Raw genomic sequence first — 21,400 nt, 5'->3', positions numbered from 1 at the left:
TCAGCAGGCCCTTCTCCCAGGGTTTCAGAGTATGGAGTTTTAATTTCTCTGTTTAAAAGTGCTGTTGAAAAGTAGCTGTAGCACGGAAAGAGGGGAAATACCAAAATTAAAGTTGTGCACTTCAGCCTTAACACTTTGAGTACATTATTGACACAGTTACACAGAAATGTATTTATAGTGTTTATTCATCAACACTCAAAATATTCCCAAGTCAATGCTCTAACTGAAGGCAATGGAAAGAAGTTTTCGGAAAGGAATAAGTGAGCTGGTTAAACTCTCTGCCAGGAAAGACCATTTTCTTTCTGTCCACTTGCCCAGCTTCTCAGCTGACAAACCACCATTGTCTTCAAGGCAGTGACACTGATCTATACCAGCTTTTCAGCTAATGGGTGGTTCACAGGCCACTTCTGGTTTTTGTCAACTATAGTCAAGATTTGTAAGTATTTTCAGCTCCTTCTTCTTCTTCTTCTTTTTCTTTTTTTTTTTTTAGTAAACTGCCTTTTCCGAATCATTTATGTACTGATCTACTGGTTGAAATGATCTGAGCAAAAGAATACATTTATATCCTATATATGAATTTAAAGAGGAGCTAATGCAAAAGGACTAAAACGAGCAGAAAGCTTCCAAGATCAAAGCCACTTTCCAAACACCAGCATGCAACAAGTGACACAGCTCCATGCAGAAGACAGAAACAAAGGCAGTTCTTTCATTTGGTCCTCTTTTTCATGGTTATTATTTATTTATTTTTACCATTCATTCTGCTCGAGTAATGAGCATGGTCTGAGAAAGGAATTTAGAATTTCAGCCACTGTCCCAATAGCAGCAAAGCTATAAATAGGGTTCGCTCTTTTATCCTTTGATCCTTTGGCCCTTATAGTCAGCGGAAGTGTTAAGCATGCCAAAGAAGCCCAGAGTGAGGCCCTTAATGAATAGACTTCGTTGTATCTGGTGATTACACAGGTAGATAGTGACAAGGCAGACAGTGTCCAGCCCTAACAGCAGTCCTTGTGTTTGGGGGATGATCCTTTCGAACCCTCTGTTCTGCTCCATCTGATCCTTCTATGCTCTTCCCAAATTGGGTGGATGCGAACGAAACTCTGTCCCTTTCCTTTCTGGCTCCTGCAATGGGACGGGCACGACAGAGAGAGAAATGCACATTTCCAGCCTGCACCAGTAGTTAGCAGCTGCCAACGAGGCTGAGTGAGGTGTTGTGACTATCCGCCTTCACCTGGTGTGTCCTCGCACCAGCTCCCAGCGTGTGGCTGTGCTTCGAAACCAAGCAAACACAACCACATTTTTCATACAGATTTTTGATGATAAAGAAAGAAGGGTCATCTAAGTTTGGCCTTTCTGAACTTTCCTACACAAGCCAAATACTATAGTAGGTGTTATCTTGGCAAGTTTTTCACTTTGGTAGCATTTCAAGGAAACGTGGAAATGAGAAAAATTTAGCAATAAACCTCTGTCTCTTTCCCTGTTAAAATTGTCAGGATAGTAAATCAAGTTTTTAATGGGCAGGAAAAAAATTCAGTACATTTAAGAAACCAAGAGAATGTCTCTTGTGGCATCTGTAAAAATATCATCTGGTACCATTTAACTTGGGGAGAGACACATGTGACAAAGTTTATAGAGAAAATGTTAGTGTGCAGTTCAGCTTGAAATGGAGATTCTCAAAACACACTCTTCGTGTTTCCAAATTGTCTCATTTGTGATGTGATCTGTGGCAAGAAGGCTAACCATTGTCATCTAGTCCAAATTTTTTACTTAGAACTTCATATATACCTATTCTAATACTAAAATATCTGGTTGGTTTTTTATATCTAAATACACACACTAATGATTTGTAGATACAACAAATGACAGAGACTGCAGAAAAACACAACTGAGTTTGCATGATAAATTATGGTAAACAGTAAAGCACAAGTGAAACAGAAACAAAACCTGCCTTTGAGGTGATGGATTTAATCCTGCAGTCCTTATTTCACCAGAAGAGAGGTAAAAAGGAGTTTTGGCTGAGTGAGGCTGGAGGCAATGAAAGTTTATGCCTAGTAGCCTTTCTTGCTTTTTTTACTGTGGAAGATCGATCTGTCAAACTAAAAGAAAAATAGACTTCCTGTCCATTACATATACAAGTCCTTGAATTATCTTTAGCGGTTGCCTTTTCACTGAACTGTGAGACAACTTAATTTGAAATTACTCTTTTTGGAAATCCTAAACCCTTGACACATTTCATTAGGCACAAAATGATTATAGGTATCGGTTAATTTGTTTGAAGACTTGGTAAACACTTGTTACAAAGAGTTTTAAAGACATGTAGTAGTTAGCAGAGAAGGGAAGCTGTCTCCAATCCTTAGTTTATTTACTTAGCACTTATTAAGCACCACTTCTGTATGTACCCAAAAAAGAAATATTTTAAGCAAACCGTAAAAGTAGGCTTGACCCTTTCCCGGACACGTCATAAATCAATTGTTAAAGCAAGGGTGAAAACTCTGAAAGAGGTCAGAGGTGGAAGAGAGGTCATCTCCGAGAAGGGACAGTGTGAAAATCCACAAGGGGTGGAGCTTAGCAGGAGATAAAGGCTGGAGAAAGGAAATTGTAGAAGTGGCGAGGCAGTTACACCCCTAAAGCACCAATAAAATCATAGCTATCCAAGTGCCGAGGTTATTCCCAGATCATCTCTAAGCCTGCAGCTCCAATGGCCAGATCAGCAATGCCAGCTCATCCATCTAGTAATAAGAGGGCACTTTTAAACAGAGCGCTTAGTTTAAGTTTTATACAGAGTAAGAACAATAGTTCTATCAGTTTCTCAAAAACTCGACCATTTCTTCTATCAGACTTTTCTTGATGTCATTGGGTCAAAGAGGTTTATCCCAGTGAGACAATTTCTCTGGAGATGCTTCAATAACTTAGGAGCGAGCACTATATAAAAATGTTTGATGCTATTCCAGGAGCACGTAAGGAACGCCACATATGTTTGAATTCAGTGGTTTGGGATGTAATATACTAACTACTAATACACATGAGTATTTTCAGGATTTGAAACTTTCAACAGTTAGGGGAACTGTATAGTGACATGAAATTAAGCTAATATTCCGAATGTATTTGTAATAGCATAAATAAAGCACTATCAAATACACTACTTTGTTTTTTTGCCATCTCTGAGTTTTGTCTTATCCACAGTCAAAAGGTGTTAAATGATGCAGCCATAAGATTTGCTTGGTCTTTAACCAGCCTTGCAGTTTTTTATGCTGATTTTAGCTCAAACTCAGAATTTCAATGAAGAGCCCTATTTAAGCATTTGTTTCACTCAATAGACTAAACTTTAAATTCCAAACAATTAAAGTTATTCAGATTTAAATGGGAAGATTTCCTGATTGTTTTGTAACTGCACAATTTATAAGTCATAATGACATTCCTTCACTTTGTCCAGAAAAAACAAAGGCTGATTTATTTCCTAATAACAAAGGCAAATGGTGAGGCTGTATGAAACTGCTTCCTTATTTTCAATGGGTCAGTGCCAGGCTGTTGGAAATCTTTGAATCCCCCTTCCCATCTGTAACCAGCGCTCTCCAAAACATTGCCAATCTGCAGAGCACGCCACGTATCAAGTTATAATGAATACCCAGTTACGGCGCAGCTGATACCTGCATGGTCTGTTGCTATAGATCTGCTTGATATTCATTGTATTAACGTTGATTGCAGTGGGCTCACTGAAATGCAGTAGAGCGCATTCATCTGGCTAATGTATATACCTTCATTGATGCTGCATTGTGTTGTAAACAATGTCCTCTTCCTTCTTTATAGTAACCTAATTGACAGCCAGGCATTTCGAGTCTGCCAAAGAGCTGTTGTTATACTGAATGCCGTAACAATGGGATTTCATATAAGTTGGGGCTTAAGAAAAGTCCAATGTCCTTTTGACTATTTTGGATATAAAACTGAGAACTGTGTACCGGCTGGGAGCAGCATAATGGGTTCACTGTGGAATTAGCACTTTGGCTTTGTTGGGAATCAGCTATGTAAGTTTTATGGATACACTAGTTTAAAAATGTTTAATTGAGTGTATATATTGTCTTTGTAGCTATAAAATATATTTAAAAATCAAGCCTCTTACTTTCCTGAGTTATAGACTCACATAATGTGAAGCTTTTAAACAACATTCATTGCTGACTGTTGGCAGTCCTCAGTGGATCTTCCATCAACATCAGTGAGGAGCAGAGTTAGATTAAAGTAAACAAAATATCACCCTTCATCTGAAGAACAATTTTGTGATGATCTTGCTAACAGTTCAGCCCCTAGGTGAGAAAACTAGGCCTGTGGGTTGTTTCAAAATGGCCATGAAGTACTTTCTATTCTTTGCCTCCCCCTTGAGACAGTATCCCTTCCTCCTCCCTCTTGCAAATTGAGATACTGCCAGTTGAAGTCTGTATTTGAAGATATGGCCATTAACCTCCGGGGTTGTGAGAAAAAAATAAAAAACAAATTTGAAAAAAGTGGTTGTGCTACTGACCGTGTTTGGAAGGATTTCAGCTGGATCAAAATGGTCTTTGCTGGTTATAGCCTTCTAACAGAGGCATTCTTGTGCTTTCTTGTTATTGCACTTGAAGACATTTCTCTAAATGTTATTTATTTTATGAGGACAGAGGAAACCAGGAGCGGTGGAAGAGTAAGTATCTCCAAAATCTGAAATGGCTGCAAATCAAAGTGGGCAATGTGCTGTTATCTGCACTGCTTCAAAAAGCACACCTGCTGATCCCAGCCAGTATCAAATGGCCGCTCACCCTGTTCCTCCAACCAAGCCCTCCAAGGAGCATATCGAAGAGATTTGACTCCAAAAGAGTCCTGAAGAGATTTGACTCCAAAAATTGAACGAGTATTTTCTTGTTCTGCCTTACAGAGGCCGCACCTGAAGACTGTTGAACATCCGAAGCTTCGACTGAAATCAATGGGTGTGAATCCGGCTCAAGGTAGGCAACCTTTTCACTTTTGATGTGCTAAAACTATTTAGGTTGAGATTCTCAAAACTGCTGAAGTAGCTTGGACACGCTCATCACTCTGAAGATGAATGGGTCTTGTATTTTCAGAGGGTCATTTAACTACTCTTGGAGATCCAGTCTTTAACCTGAAGTGGGACGACAACATAATCCAATACACATGGACTCTGGTAGCAGTAAAAAGCCCACAACTCCTGTTCTGCCAGGTTTCAACAGATGTAGAATATACGTGAAGTTTGTACCTTCAAGGGCATGGAAGTAAATCAAGCCCAAATATTAAGATTTCTCTCCCTCACATGTATGTGTTCAGGCATATGTTTGAATGATCTTTTCCAAAACACAGCATATTTTAAATCATCAGGTTTTTCCCACACATACATTCATATGGTCAAAATTAATCTTTACACTGATTATTTTAACTAGTTGAGTATGTTTTAAGGGGTGGGGAAGAATGGGATTTGCCACGTTCTCTTGCTCCCCTCTTTGTCATATTTGTGAGTTCACATGTGCAAACAACGCTCTCTTTCCCGGGATTCCTGAAACACTCTCAAATAGCTTTGCAGAAATGTTTAGCCATCCCAGTGGGAGCTGGACTGTTGTGACGACGGCAGCTGCTGGGTGAAAGATGGAGAAGCTTTTTTGGCACCATTGCCAAATCCATTAGGAGAAGCTATCTCCAGATGTTGGAACTTGATCTGGGTGGAAGAGTAATTTCCTATTATTATTATTGCTGGGCTTGGGCAGGTTCACGTTGTCTCAGTGGACTCAGACCCAGTGGACTTGAAAATTCGATTAACGTTCACATATTATTTGTTATTTTGAGCACCTCTGGAAAGGGAGCAAAGAAATTTTTCTGACAGAGAAAGAAAAGGAAATCTCTAATGAAAAGACAGCATCCAAAATGGAGCAGGGTGGAGGAACCAATGCAGTGAAACAGAAAAAGAAAAACATACATAAATCCAGGCCAGAGGATATCAGTCTCCTAAATTTAACTTTCTGGGAGTAGGATAAGGATTGAGAGGAGTTGCCCTCCTACAGTCCACATCTTCATAAATAAAGCATACTTTATTAAAAAAGATACATAGACTTATCCACTGCAGTGCAAAAAAGGTCTTAGGAAAAGAAGGACCCCCTACTCCACCCTCCAAAAAACCTCAAAGAAGGAAGGGAAGAGGTGGCAGAAGTTTAACGAAAGATGCAGGCACCCTTTGCTGTAGGTTTTCACAGCTTCGTAAAAGTCTGTGTGGAAGGGAGCAAAAATACAGCCATCATATCCGTGCCTGAAGAGACTCCCCGGGCTGCTTTGTAGCTGTGCCATTAGATAAGCACTGAGCTCTCCTCAGCAGCATCCCTGGGCTCCCACGTGGGGATGGCAGCACGGCATGAGGCGCTTACAGTGTCCAGCTCTTGATAACTGCATGATTATCTGAAAGCTAGTAAAAACTGCAAAACAAGTGGAAGTCAACTTTTCCAGCAGTTGGCATAATTCAAAGGGGTAAAAGTAATGCATAGCCCCAGCCATGCTTCAGTCATTAACTTTTAACTTGAAAGTCAACCGTAGAGAAAAATGGTCCAAAGGAGAAGCTTTCTCAGCAGGAAACAGTTGAAAATGGAGCATGACATTTTTAAAACAGCATCCGAGAGAGCAGAAACTCTCCTCCAGACATACCACAGGTTTCTACATCTCTCCCGAGCAAAGTGCAACACGAGGAGCGCGCGTTTTACAATTCTAAGCATATTTAATACAATGTTTTTACAACAGCTGTTGCTTTCACAGAACTTTAACCCCACTGTGTAAATGCATCACCGGGAAAATACTCTGTTGTCTTGGAGACAGCCTTTGCTCGCGAGCCTTTTTCCACCGAGCTGGTGTCGGCTTTCAGCCTCGGTCACATTCCAGGCGGGCAGGCAGGATCCCGGCTTCTCCTCAGGCTTCATTACTGGCCCCGCTGAAGGACGCCTTAGGAATCCAGTGCAATTAGCAGGGCCGTGGCTGACCAGTTTCCATCAGCACACCTGATGAGAAAATGGCAAAATTAAGGCCAAAATAAAAGCAAAAAATGCAAAAGATTCCCTGACTTTAATTTTGGGGTTTTTTTGATAATCTTTCGTTTCTTGCATATTGGGCCCGGAACAGAGCCAGGTGTCTTTTTCCTGCTAAATTTAGACCAATTTATTGTCTTAGCTGAGAAGTGTTATATTACGGCTGACATTTGGAAGACCGTTCGAGGTATCATGTGACAAATGCCTGCCGTTAAAGGACTCGGGAACTTCTCTTGTGTCTGGTGGAAAGATAATACTGGCCGGTGGCTTGACACAGCCGGCTCTTTCTAGCACAGGCGCTCCCTGACACAGGTTGTACGCTGCAAACGTTGCCCTCGGTCATCTGCTTTGTGGATGCAGCCCAAAGCTGTGTTCTAAAGCCCAACTTCAAAGTTGCACATATGAAAAAGAAATAATTGAAACTTTTGTTAAACCTTGGAATATTCGTTTTTATCTCTGTGGTAAATGTATGAATATGCTTGAAGTGGCGGTGAACTGTATATGAATAATAATAACAAAAATGATGCGACAGACTTTAAATATAGTTGCCAAGCGTCAAAGAGAGATTTTTCAGAATTGTGAAACTGGACCAAATTCTGCAAAACACTGAATGCTCTTGAATGCAGAGCATATTGAAAAGACTCAGGACCTCCAAGGAAATACTTAACACTTTAAATAACCAAGGCCCTACATCTAATAACTTCTCTGAAAATAGCAAGATACAATCATATCTTTGACTAATTTATAACCAGTGCTATTTGCTTTAATATGTAAGCACTCTTTGTGTCTGTTCTAGACAGTAGCTAATGTTTGTCCCCGAACACCCTCATTAAGGCCTTAAGGGCCAAATCCAGAAAAGCATTCCTATCCATGAAAACATTTAATTACATGCTTTAATGGAAGGACATACTTAAGAGTCCTTGGTTCAAATGACACTTCCAAAGCATATGTTTAACATGAAGAGTGTCCTTTCCTGAATCAGAGCCTAGAAGTTTAGCTGAACGTTTTTTCCAAAGAGTTTAAAAAGTAAAAATTCCCTGTGGAAAAGGAAAAAGTAAAAATTCCCATTCATTCAGATGACTTGAGTGAGCAAAGGTCTGAGGGAACCAGCTATAACTTCAGCAATGCTACACTGAAGTAAAAGGAACAAGGACCACCAAATGCTCCCCATAGCAGGATAGCCCTCAGCTGAAGTGAGAGTTTGGGTCGACTAAGGAAAATTAAAAGATTCAGGGCTTGACCTGAAAATAAGCCCAATGAGAACAAAAAGTTTTAATGCCATATAACATTAAAGCAATGCAGAGGTCATAAAAACAGCTTAGTATGGTTCTGTCTACCCTAAAGCATTGCAGGAAGCTCTTCCCTGGATTAGCGTGTGTTTTAAGACCTGTGCAATGTACTTCCCAATGATTTGTACCTGCTGATGCTTAATAGTTGGTTGCAAAATGTAGGAAGATGCCTTCAGCACAGGTCTAGCTTAACTTGTGCAGACCTCAGTGATTTCTTCCTCCTGGGAAGGAGAGGCCCAAGAGCCAGCTTAGCTGTTTCTCCCCAACCTACGAACGCGCTGCATTTGCAGAGCCCTACACCTGGAGAGCTACTGGCTTTGGCTGTGCAAAAGCTTGCTCTGCTGGCAAGGCAGGGATCACAGGGGCTGCTGCGAGACCCAGCAGAGCTAACAAACCATTGCATGCAATCCTGCCTGCAAGCGGTTTCCTTGCTTAGCACTAGACGGCCAGCGCAGCGGGTATAGCTGCAAGAGCTGGCGCGCACAGCTGCACTGTCCCTGGAGAGGAGCCTGAGCCAGGGTTTCCTCCCAGCTCGTTGCTCTTGCCCTGAGAAAGAGGATGGGTTACGTCACCCTTCGCAGTGGCGTAAGTTATTCCTATCCATCCCTGATGATTTTGTCCAGGAGACATGCCAGAAAATAAAGCAAGAAGAGGATGCTAGATTTCCATCTTCCCTTTCTCTTGTTTCTGCTTCTCCCACTAATGACTCAAACAACAGACAACAAGAAACGAATCACTGCTCATCTTGCTTTCCCTCATACAGCCAGAGCTCGGACAAGCTAGGGCGCACAGAGGGTGTTTAGTAAGAACGGTAACAGTTTCTTAGCACAGAAATAAAATTTGAGGGCATGGAGCAAAAACCACAAGGCAAACCTCCCCTGAGTGAAGTGAGCAGGATTTGACCTTCTGGAAGATGCATGCGTTTCCATCTGCAATCTGAAAGTAACACGCCGCATTCTGTGAGGGTCACACTTCTACCCTAGATGCAAGAGTTTGTCGGAAACTGAGCTGACAAATGTGGTCGTGCTCAAGTGTGCTGAGAGGAGCCAGTCCGATCCACCCTCAGAGGAGAACCAGCATGTACGTGCGTTTATACATACAGCTTTATTGAAAGGGGGAAAAAAGTGTGTTCCTGAACTCACTATTATAGGCCAATTTTAAAACATGTGTCTTGGAAAGTACAAAGACTTTTTGAGGTTGTGCTGCCAGCTGCATCGCTTTTTAATTCTGCACATTCAAAAGTGCACCTAAAAGTTACACACGAAGTGGGGAGAAGATTGCAAAGGCAGCTGCAAAAATCATTGTGATGCTTGAGGTTTCTCCACTGAATAGCAAGCAGAGGTGAATAATTACCAATACGTAGAACCTAATCACATCCATTTTGTTGTTTTAAAAGGGTGATCCTTATCTGGGTTCAAATGAAAACATGTGTGTGAAAGGTTTGCATCCAATCACAGACTACACAATCTGACATATTTCTAGTCAATATGAAGCAGCCCAGCTGGAGCTCTGAGGCCCTGCATGTTCCCAAATAAGCAAGGCTCAGAATTATTAATAAATGCATTAACAAGAAGTTTGGCTCAATCCTAGGTATTATATATCAAAATGGCCTTAGATGTTTTCTCTGGTTTAGAGCTGACTTAAGTGGGACTGTTGTGATTCCTCTAATGCTAGCCCTGACATATGACTTTCTTCACAGATTATACACTCCTACATTTATACATAGTTAGAAATGAAGTCGCCTTATTGTTTTCAAGCAAGAAATCTTTCAACACTGGAGTTATATTCCCAGAATTTCATGTTGGCCTACAAACATGGTTAGCTGGTATTTTATTTAGCTTTATCCATAACCACTGAGCTCCCAAACCTCTTATCCTCCACTTCTGCTGCCTTTGGCACTCTTTTGGTGCTGTAGACTCCTAATAAGCTATAATAAAGACCTTCAAGATGGTTTAATTCTCTTGGGAAGAGACCTCTATGGTCAATCAGTTTTCTCTGTTTCTTTCACTCCAAGCTCCAGAATAAAAGAAAAGGTGTTTGATTCTTTATATGAAATCATTGGTAAACACTACTGAATCAATTTTTGCTCCTGTCTAGCAAAATATCATAGTAGGGAGATACAAAATTTCCAGCCCTAGTGCATACTGTGGTGTTTACTTGAGAAAAAAAAAGCAGTGTTTAGTACATGGTCAAGTGAAAACAATGCTATACTATTTTTGACTGTAGTTTTGAATGTGATAGGCCAAATATCCTGGATTTCAAAACTTCAGGATATGTCAAAACTTTCTCAGCCAAACAGCTAGGACTGGGCAAAGAGAGAGAAAGCATAGCAGGGTGGATACCCTGCTGTAATGCCTTAAAGTGCTGTAAATGACATTAAACAGCACTATGAAAGGAGCGGGGTGACAGATGCTTTCCTGCATCCTCATACCCCAGCTCAGCTGAGTCATGAGTTAGTCAGTGAAGACAGAAATCTGAAGGAACTGATAGGAAACCAAAGAGGTGATTGTGCTCCCCACTTTGAGAATCGAGCCAGAGCAAGTGGTCATTCAATAATTACAGTCTCCTTGCTTGAGTCCCCTCCTGATGCATCAGTTAACTAAACTTCTTGGTTGGCCATAAGAGTCTTCCTGTTCTAAACTAAGTATGATAGAGCTGTACTTTATTAGGCATTGACAGCATATAATTTCAGTGGACTTTTCCAGGGAGGTAATTGACATAAAAACAGATATTTTTCCCAAAATGAAACAAAGCATTTCATTTTCTTTTACATTTTATTACTTTTTAAAATGTGCAGAATGAAAATATTGAAATACCATTTATGGATCATTTGTGTTATTTAAAGAATGTCAAGTGAAATATTTGAAGCACAGAGTCTCTCTTTTTAGGTGAAACTGGTAGCTGAATTTAACACAGGTGTAATAATTCTGATAAAAGTGAAACTTCATTTTTTTCAGCAAATCAACCATTAGACCCAATATGCCCCCCTTTTCTAATTACAATATAATTTGGGGGCCCATGCAGCATCAGTGACTGAAGCTGAACAGCTGTTAAAGCCAGTGGGACCCTTGCCAGAGCAAGAGGTGGAAGGCCAATCCCTTAGGGGAGAGGAGAAGTGTAAGAACTGCGCTGCACTGCGAGACCTTCCTAAAGGAAGAAAAAGACCCATGAGGAAAACTCCAGGTAGTTCTTGTAATTAGAGACAAATTCGGTTTCAGTTTCCCAATCAAAGCAATAATTATCTCAATTGCTTCCTTTGGAATCCTGAAAAAAACAAACACAAACCAGCCTTTTTTCCCCGACCCCCCTAGGTTTGCTGAGGAACATGTAATACCTACTGAGCTAGCCTAGCTGGAACTACACCTAAACCACAGGTGAGTCACCTGCTGATCACAGAGGAGGAAAAGGAAGCATCTCCTTCCACATCTACATCAGGCTCTGGCACATGTGGATTATTCTTACGTACCTGACCATGTTGCTTATCCTTCCTTAGCTTATGCCTCACTCCTTCCTACAGTGTTATAACATGCAGTACGGTTTTTGGTCTTTGGCATAGATTCAAGTCTAACACAGGTGGCGACAACTCCACTGAAACCACAGGGATTACACCAGGGAGTAACACAGACCCTTGACACCTACTCTACAAATAATAAGTGTGCCCAGTTTCCCTCCTTAAATCACCTGAGCTTCCATATAGGTATATGGGTAGACACAGAAAAACAGGAGAAGTTTATATTAGGGTTATTAGAGTTACACTGTCATGAAACTTGTATAGTAAGGAGACTGTCAGTCTTGCAAAATGGGTGTGCAACTGAGCCCATCATCTCTCGTTACTCCTACAAGTTCTCAGTTGCAGCAGCGTGGACAGAAGCAATAGCAAGAGCTGCTGGCCCACAGAAGGAGCTGCTGTCCTAGCTCTACTAGGACATTTTAGGACAATCTATTAGCATTTTAGTTTAGATCAATAGAGTGCTTTGAAGGGAATCTCCTGGTTACTCATGCATAGCACACAGTGGTTCACATCACTGACCAGTCTCAGGACATGCAAACTGCACTCCTTTATGATTAAACTGAACCAGACGATGCACCCTGGAAGTGCACTGACTGTTCCCACCGTTAATGGACATTTAGCAGAAAACCAGAGCAGAAGTGGTGCAAAAAAACCCCCCTGAAACAGGTCTGGTGTGAACACTGGCACTACAGTACTGCTGCCTGTTGTGCTCTAGTGGTTGCTGACGTGAAGGTAGCCTGCAGTATGTGCCATGTGGTAAGCAAAGGCTGGCAGCACGCCCACCCTTTGGTGACCAGACATTGTGCATGTTGGATGAGAGCAGAATCAAACGTAAAAGCTGAAACAGGTCAAAACAGAGCCATAGCATATTCTAATCAACTGCATTTCAAAAGCAGGAGGAAGCAGAGTGTTAAAAGATTGGGGCAGTGCTGTGGTGGTGCCATCACTTACTAGGTGCATAGAGGTCAGGCTCACGGATATATTTTGGATTGTTAACTGCTGAAGGTGTGATTTTCCACACTTCTTGTGCTCGTTACAGTGTCAGAGTTCACCCTGTAGCCACACAGGATAATTTTGGATCGTACTAGATATGACCGTATTTAAATACCTCATACTTTTGCTAGGAAGATTCTCAGATGGTTTCCTTCATCCAAATGGCGTTGATATGCAGTGGGAGTGCCCAGCTCCTACCATCTCAGACCTTTGCTCTGCATTGCTTTGCTTGCTCTTTTGCCTCTGACTTCATTTACAGACTAGGTTCAGTAAGAGCTTGAAGTTAGCAATCAAACAATAAAATCAAGGATAAACAGCCAAACTTGTCCCTGTATTGACATGAGATAGGAAAACATTATAAAGTGAATTCCATCACCTTTTTCCTTCAGGCAATCACTCCTCCCATCTCCCAGAGCTGCTGAGAGACTTCTGCTGTGTTTGCTTAGGCACAGCCTGCCCAACGGCCTTTTCCCTCCTGGGAGCATAAATGTTGTTCTTTTAGCAAGGGTTGCGTTAGGATGCAGCCCTACCTTCACTAGTGGCAAAAGGGAGCTGGTTGAGTATGCATCCCCTCCCCACGGTGTAGCAGTCAGAACAGCCTCGTCCCCCAGCAATGACTTGCAAGTGTTAAATATTTTCCTTAGCTGGCATTAGGTTTGCCAATTGTGTTAAAAAGTGTTCTGTGTAATCTGCGATTTGAGAAAGTGGAGCCTCAAGTTTTAAATGAAGAGCTTGTTATTACAGTCCTATTGTTCGCCACACGTGGCAGTATTAGAAAGATACTGTTGTGTATTTTGGCTTTGTTAATAAATCTAACCCCCTGCCTTTGATGCTGTGTGGTGATAAAAAGTATACAAAAGCTTGAAATGCAAATACACTAATGCGAACATTGTTCAAAGGACTCACATCTTTTATAGACACGGGTTGTCTTATGTAGTGCAATTGACTTTGCTTCAGTATGAATAGACCGCATTATGGTAAAAAAAGTGCTATTTTTAAGCAGTAGTTTATTTTAAATATTAAATTTCAGCAGTTTCGTCTTATGGAGACTGATATTCTCATCAAAATATTACAAACATTTCAGTACAAAACCACACTTTCACAACAGACAGAAACAGCCCCTGAATGTTCCTTTGATCACCAACACAAACAAACAAAAAAAGCTTTACAAAAAGCAACATTTTAGGACTGTCAAGTGACCTGGAATGAAGTTGCAAACACAGAGTGGTTAAGCTTGTAAGTTCATTTATTTTCTTATTTTATATTTAATGTTTTCTTGAAATATAGAGCTATGCAGGCAAGATTTACACCTAGAGTTAGGCATGTGCTCACATGCTACTGTTCTTTATGTCCAGCTTTTGGCCTTGGCAAAAGCATCTGTTTCACATGGCGGAAAATTGGAATCAAATTGACTTGGTTTAAATTAGTTCATTATGTGCTAAGTAGTGGTTTGGAGCTGTGGGTGTCATTATTGCAATGTTTTCTTTGTCTATAGAAAACTAGGAAATTACCTAAAGTAAAGGTGGAAAATACTAACTAATGCCAACAGCACTTGAAAAGAATGGCTGGAGGTGTTGGGTCCTCACTACATGAATCATGTTGGATTATTAGCTCTCTTTCCTGAGGTGCACCTGTAATGGTAGGGTTTTGATGAGAAATAGATTTTAAAAATATGTGAATGGCAAATTAGAATATGAGCCGGGCTTCATATAACCACAAAATTTAACACGCACCGCTAGCTCCATGGCAAATTGGGCAAATTGTAAGTGAAGCCTGCTGATTTCTTGGGACTCAGAAAGAAAATTAAGTCAAATAGACATTCCTGAAGGACGTATTTTTCATATGCTTCAGAGTTTTGGTCGTTCCTCTCAAGGCAGTTTGCCAGTCTATTGAATACTGGCTTTTTATGGCAGTCTATTCTTGTAATACGAGCGCTGCAGGGGGCTGGAGGTGTCGGGGCCCGAGGGCACCACCAGCCCTGCCAGTCCCTGCCCATCCCCGGCCCCCTCTCAGCCCAGCCCAGGGCCGTCAGTTGCTGCCCTGCGACACCACAGCGGAGCCAGCTCCAGCCCCACCACGGCCCGGCCGCGGCCTGGCCGTGGACCACTCCAACCCCTATCCCAGCCCCAACCCGCACGTGCCTGCCCAGGCTGGCCAGCCATGTCATGCCCCGCGGCTCCCAGCTTGCCTTCGCCTAGGGAGCAGCTCCTCCCTGAGGGTAGGTTGTTTTGGACGCTTGGCGTTTGTAACGCGCTGACCAGGAGGCAGCAGAGAAGCAGTGGCTGTGGCTTCTCCTGTGAGGCTGAGACCTCTGGTTGTGAACGATCCCGCAGGACGGACGCGAAGTCTCCGTTCTCTGACCACTAATAGGTCGTCCATCAGGACAGTGCCAGACATGACAGCTTGCCCCGAGTGGGTGAGCCAGCTGGCTAGGTATCTGAGAACTGTGCTGAAAAACATGTGTTGCCTCAGTGCTGAAGGGGAAAAAAAAGTTTAAGGACAGAGAGATTTGCTTTTCTTTCTAAATTTCACCTTAAAACATTTCAATATGAGCCAAAAAATGCTGTCCACAGAAATGTGAGTCATCCTGAGCAGTGACCCTTTGTCCAGGCCAATGTTCCTCTTCAGAAGGGAATGACAAAACACCCGTTTGTTTGCTTTTGGGCTGACAAAATACAGAATCACGACTGGTACCAGTTTCATGTCCTTTTCCAAGTCATTACCTCATCTCACACACTCAATATGAGCCACTATTTGCTTGCTTGGACATGTTTACCAGAACTTCAGGCAGCTCTGTGAACACCCTCTCTGCTGACCAGGTTTCTCCAGTCAAAGCACTGAAGTCTCTGGATATGGCTTGCTCTCTCCTCTACTTCAGTTCAGTAAATGCAACCACCTGGCCAAAAAGGCCAGCAAGATATTGAGCAATATCAGGAAGGGTCCTGATGACAGAGAACATCTTTTTGCCACTTGGTGAAACCTTGGACAGCTGTGTGCAGATCTGCTCTCTGCAGCTCAAGAGGGATGTAATGCAGCTGAAGAGGATACAGAAGAGGGAAAGTAAAATTCTTTGGTGGAGCAGCTGCCTTACAAGAAGAGGCTAGAAAGGTTGGGGCACTTTGGAGAGAAGGCAGAGAGATGAATATGACAAGTTTACGAAATTGTAAGGGTGCTGGATAACTTGAATGTGGACCTGTCATTCACTAAATCTCATTACACTAGATCTAGGGGGCATTCAAAACCAGCAGAACACCTTAAAACAGTTAAAAGCAAGTATTTGTTTACACCACACATGATGGACTTCTAGAACTTGCTGCCACAGGAGGTTGCAGAGGCAGACAGTAGCAACAGGCTCCAAAAAATGGATTAGACAAATTCGTGGACAACAGCTCCATAAATGGGCACTAACAACACTAAGCAGGGATGTACCTTCTAACACCTCTAATCCAACAGTCATGGATGCAGGGGAAGAACAAAGGGAATGCGTGAGAAGTGGCCAGGCTCACACACTCTCCCTAAATAGCATCTCCCTTTCTGGGTAGACAGCCAGAACTCCTGAAGAGTTTCCCAAAGTTGAAGACAGGCTGAGGATCTTTAATTTCATACTTAAAACATTTCATCTGTAACTCAAGCTGCAGCAAGGAAACTAGTATCAGAGGCTAAAGCTTTCCAGGGCATATGTTGAATGATTCCTTTTCCTGATCATAGCATCGACCAATATTCTTGTTAAAGCCATGTCTCCGGAGAAGGTTCTGCTCCTTTGGAGACTTGGCTTTGGTCTTGCTGTAGAGGAGACATGATACTAATACAGTGTCGTCATTCTCATTGGATCTCTGTACATCTCTTGAAAGTGAAGCACCTCGATCTCCATAAACCACATGTTTTTTAATCTTGGCCATTTAAACTTTAATATATTTCTTTCTGTCTTTAGAAAAGAGCCACATAACTCTTCAGTTTCTCACTGCAAAAAATGCTTGCTAATGATTCCCATGTCCCATGTACCTGGCAATCTTCAATCATTACTTATCATGGAACAAGGATTCAGAAAAGAATGCAAATAAGATATGAGTTCTGCCTTTTATAAGGTATGTGCATCTTTTGCCATAGCTTCTGTCGAAATTTGAGTAGTACCCTCAGGAGACTGTAATCTGGAAGAAAAAAATGGTGGGGAGGGGTTCAAATTTTGTCAGTTCCCTTCATCCCTTTTTTGTCTTCCAGATCAGATTACTGCAACATATTCTGCAATTGGTGCAGTTTATGTGTAGTACTATGCCTTCCTCCTTTCTTCATGATTATTCACCTCTACTTTCAAGTGGCAAATCAAAATGTTACCCTCCATGCTGGGACTAGCCCCCCATTCCTCTCTCAGCCTAAAATCCAGTTTCTAAAAACACTTCTCTGTTTTCAACCACAAGCCTTCCCTGTTGATGGTTGCTTGAACTGCTAGCCTGGGTCTGCCTTGGGTTACCACCTCAATTACAGCCAGTAGGGCCATGTGCTCACTGCAACTCTTGCTATATGCAACTATGTATGTGGACTCATACTTCAGTAATCAACACTGAGAATATTGGTGATAATGAAAGCGTTCAAGCAAGGAACCTTGAATTAAGAATACTGTTAATTACTTTTTACATACCTGCTACACAGTTGGCATTACAGGAGAGTATTTTATCAAATGCTTGTCTACAACACACCAGCTGTATGCCACTGACAAAGGAGACCAATAGCTTCATAAACCTGCCATGGGTACCCATAAGTCATCTGCTCCTCCGTCCTGGCCTCCCCAGCCCCAGATCACTCACACAGCCCACCTGCTATCTCAGTGGCAATAAGGGCTATGCAATTATTCCAGAGAGAAAGAAAGGATGCCAAATTGTTATGCCATCACCACCATTGCACACAGGCTTAAGGGTTTGGAGAGCCAAAGATCTGTGAGACATGCATGTGTGCATGGGGGCAGGAGAGCGGGGGTGTGTGCACGTGTGTGTGGGCACACACATATGTGGCCCTTCTCCCCGCTACATGTCTACTTACCGTAGGGTTTATGGTCTGAGAAAACAAAAGGCAAAGTCTTGGTGCTGTTCTTTTGCGGGTAGGGATGCTTGATGAAATCCACATTTCTGCGGTCACTAACAAAGGTATGGGCTTTTCTAAGGGAGGAGATGGTCTACATGAAAGCAGTTCAGAGGAGCAGACCTTCAGCTAATTTTCAATGTAGCTGAACAAGGCATCTCCATCATTAACTGGATGTGATGCACATTTGTCACCCCTCCTACTTTTACTTACTTTTCAAGATGCTAAGAACTTTATCAACAGGAAATCAAAGATCCTGCAGCAGTTTTTAAATGGCTGAAACAACTCTCAGTTCCACTGAGGTGGTTTCTTATTGACATCTCTCAGAGTAAGCAGTAAATCAAAGCTTAATTGCATCAAAGTAGCAATTATTTGACAGTTAATGCATTCTGTTGTCATTGAAACACAAGGACACCGTGCAAGTATATTTAAATAGGATCAGAATCGCACCCTAATAACTGAAGACTTACTCTTTTGTACTGCACCAGCCTTGATTTCCCAGCATTGCATATCTGTAGAAGTGCAGCTCAGTGTAGCTAACGGGTACATCTTTGAAGATACAAAAAAGGCAAGACAGTTTAAACAGAGTGACTGTTCCCATCACAGTCTACACTGACAGAAACACTTGCTTAGGATTAGTGCATTTGCACAGATGTGGTCTCCACAACGAAGAAGAATTTGATCCTTACTGACTTAGGGCACTAAACATAAAAGCCTTCTCCAGCAGCAGCTGGCGTCTCAGCACTGGAGGCAGCTCCATCTACTAAGGAAATGTATTATCTAAAGGGAAAGAGAGACAAGATGGAGATGGGAAGCTTGCATTGTTTTTTTCTTGCAACGAAAACTTTTTAAGTGACTTGGTGAATGGTTCTTATTTTCATTGTGTTTTGGCATTCTGCTTCTGACAGATAATCCACTTTCCTGCCTCCCGAAGAGCATTGCAAACCCGATGGTCCGGTTTGCTAGCAGAAATGGTGTTATTTGGGATAGCCAGCAGAGTCACCACACCCTGCCTAGGTGGCTGTGTGTGGATAGCCACACTGGTTGTGGATCAGCTGCTGGATTGCCAGGATGGAAACATTGTGCTCAAAGGCCAACTAAAGATGGAGCAGCCCCCAGGTTAGTTCATCTAACCCACCTTGGCTCAGTCAACTGTACAGTGGGAAAGATGTAACCCTGTCAACCATTCCTCCTCATGGATCAGAGCTTTGAATATATCCATGGCTTAGCAGTTCTGATGGCAACACTGCAAAAATGCGTTTAAACAAATCAAAGCATCACTCATGTCACTTTGTTTCCTTTTGCTCACATGCAAACTCCAGTGTAGTTGCCAGACAGGAGGGTATTCACTTAATGTCCTTTGATCATTCTCAGCATCTGATTTAGCAGCTCAACTTCTCTCTTGAATCAGTTGTGAGAGTGAAGGTGGTTCAGTTAGCACTTAAGGCAAGTGCCCCAAAAGATACTGCAGAGAAACATTGCCTCACATCTGTCCCACCTGTGACCAGCAGTATCCTGCGCTCAGAGGCAGCAGCTCCCCTGGGTCTAGCCCCAGGAAAATTAGTCTGTTTTGTCCAGGTGGATCACTGCCTCCTGCTTCCTTCCCTGCATCAGCTGGGAGCTGTGAGTTGGACAGCAGCAGCTGTATTAGGACAAAAAGAACCAACCTGGGACAAATGTAACCATCTCCAAACACAATGCAACTGTGCCGAAAAACCTCAGTGGCATGGTCATATTCAAAATGAGAACACGAGCAGTATATATAGCAGCTATCAAATAAAATAGCTACCTTCCAAGACCTTTTCTGGCAACTGTAGGGACAAGAGACATCTTATAAGAAGACAGAGTTTCCTGAAGAATTCATTTCATCTCTAAAACACTACATCAAGGAACAGTATCATAGAGCAGAGAGCACTGTCGTCGGCCACAGCTCTTCTCAGATAAAAGTAAACAACCAATATTAACGTAAATGAGGGAGCAAGAAGACTTTCAGGGACCCACACAACCATTTGTGTGGTGAATAGTCCAGTTTCCTCTTCTAAAGCAGGAGGTTGTGTTTTCATTTGATGTTATACCCTGCAGCAAATACGAAGATAGCTTCATTTCCTGTTCAGTGAGCAAAGACAGAAAACAAAAACAAGAACTGCTCTCAGGGGGCTGAACTGTGTTATTCTGTATGTTAAGATCTGTCAAAGAACTTGGAATAAGTGCCCTTCGGCTTCATGGCTTTCTTCCCCGCTAACAGCTGCTCAGTCACAGGTGCTGGCGAAAAACCTGTCAACCTACTGAAATGTACTGGGGAGCGCTCTGTTATTTTAGCACTACATTCAGAGAGTTCCTCATTTGCCCTGAGTTGAAGTGTTCCTTATGAATACAGTGCTATATAAAAAGAACTCCGTAAGGAACCTGAACAAACACAGAAAAATATATTTGCAAATATAACAGTTAAGGAAACAACCATGTGATATCTATGCATGATACACACTGTCTATGGTGAAATTTGATTGCAGTTTCGCTTTGCAGACATGCTACTGCTCTACAAATACTGTTGTAGTGTCTCTGTCCTCTGGTACTCATCCAAAAGGCAGGCAAAGCTCTGGGAAGAAAATAACTTCTTGGAGGGTATGAGAGAATTTCTGGGAACTCACGAAAGTGACAGGAGAAATAATCAAGCCTCCATAACTTCTTGGGGGACATCCAATAATCTTTCTCATGCCGATACGTTTTCCCAGAATATTCCTCGAAATAGAAGCCATAGTGAATACTCAGCTCTCACAGCAGGACAGCAGGAGACCGGGAAAGCAGTCATGTGGTATCTGAGATAGCGCTGGGTGTATATCTCCAGCAGGAGACAGAGAAAACCACGTATGGAGTTGATGTGTCTACAGCTGTGATTCTCCCATAATCTCAGTGAAGAGCATCAGGTTATTCTTATGGATGATCTGCAGCAGACACAATGGACTGGACCAAAATCGCAGGAAGGAGTGGGGATTTTCATTTTTTCTCTGTGGAATCAGACAGTATACTGGAGAGTTAGTTTTCCATGGCTTTTACCTTTGTGACCTAAGTAATGCTTGTTGTATCAGAAAGTTAGTCATTTGGAGGCTTGGTGTGCATCAGCTTGAAGGCTGAAAGACCACAGTTGTTTGTAGGGAAGAGGACAGTAATGGAAGTTTTCAGGGGAAAAATATATACATATTGCAAGGCTAACAGTCAAGATGACCCAAACCTGGAGCTCATCTGAAAAACTGAAAGCAGTATGGGTTCTGGTATCACTAACAGATCTGCTCTTACCCCATGGCTCACTACAAGCTCAGAGACTGTACTTCGATGGTGATGCCATCTTTGGTGGACTCAGTAGGTCACTGTAAAGCTGCAGCAAAGAATGTCCATTGGAAGAAAAACCCATTTTTCCAGCCACGTCTGTGTTTCCAGATGGCATTAGCTGAGTACCAGTATGAAACAAGCTATTTCAATTAGCTAGCTCTTCAAGCAGA

This window comes from Dromaius novaehollandiae, chromosome Z (assembly GCF_036370855.1).
Source record: "Dromaius novaehollandiae isolate bDroNov1 chromosome Z, bDroNov1.hap1, whole genome shotgun sequence".
NCBI lineage: Eukaryota > Metazoa > Chordata > Aves > Casuariiformes > Dromaiidae > Dromaius > Dromaius novaehollandiae.
Note: the sequence above shows the minus strand (reverse complement) of the source record.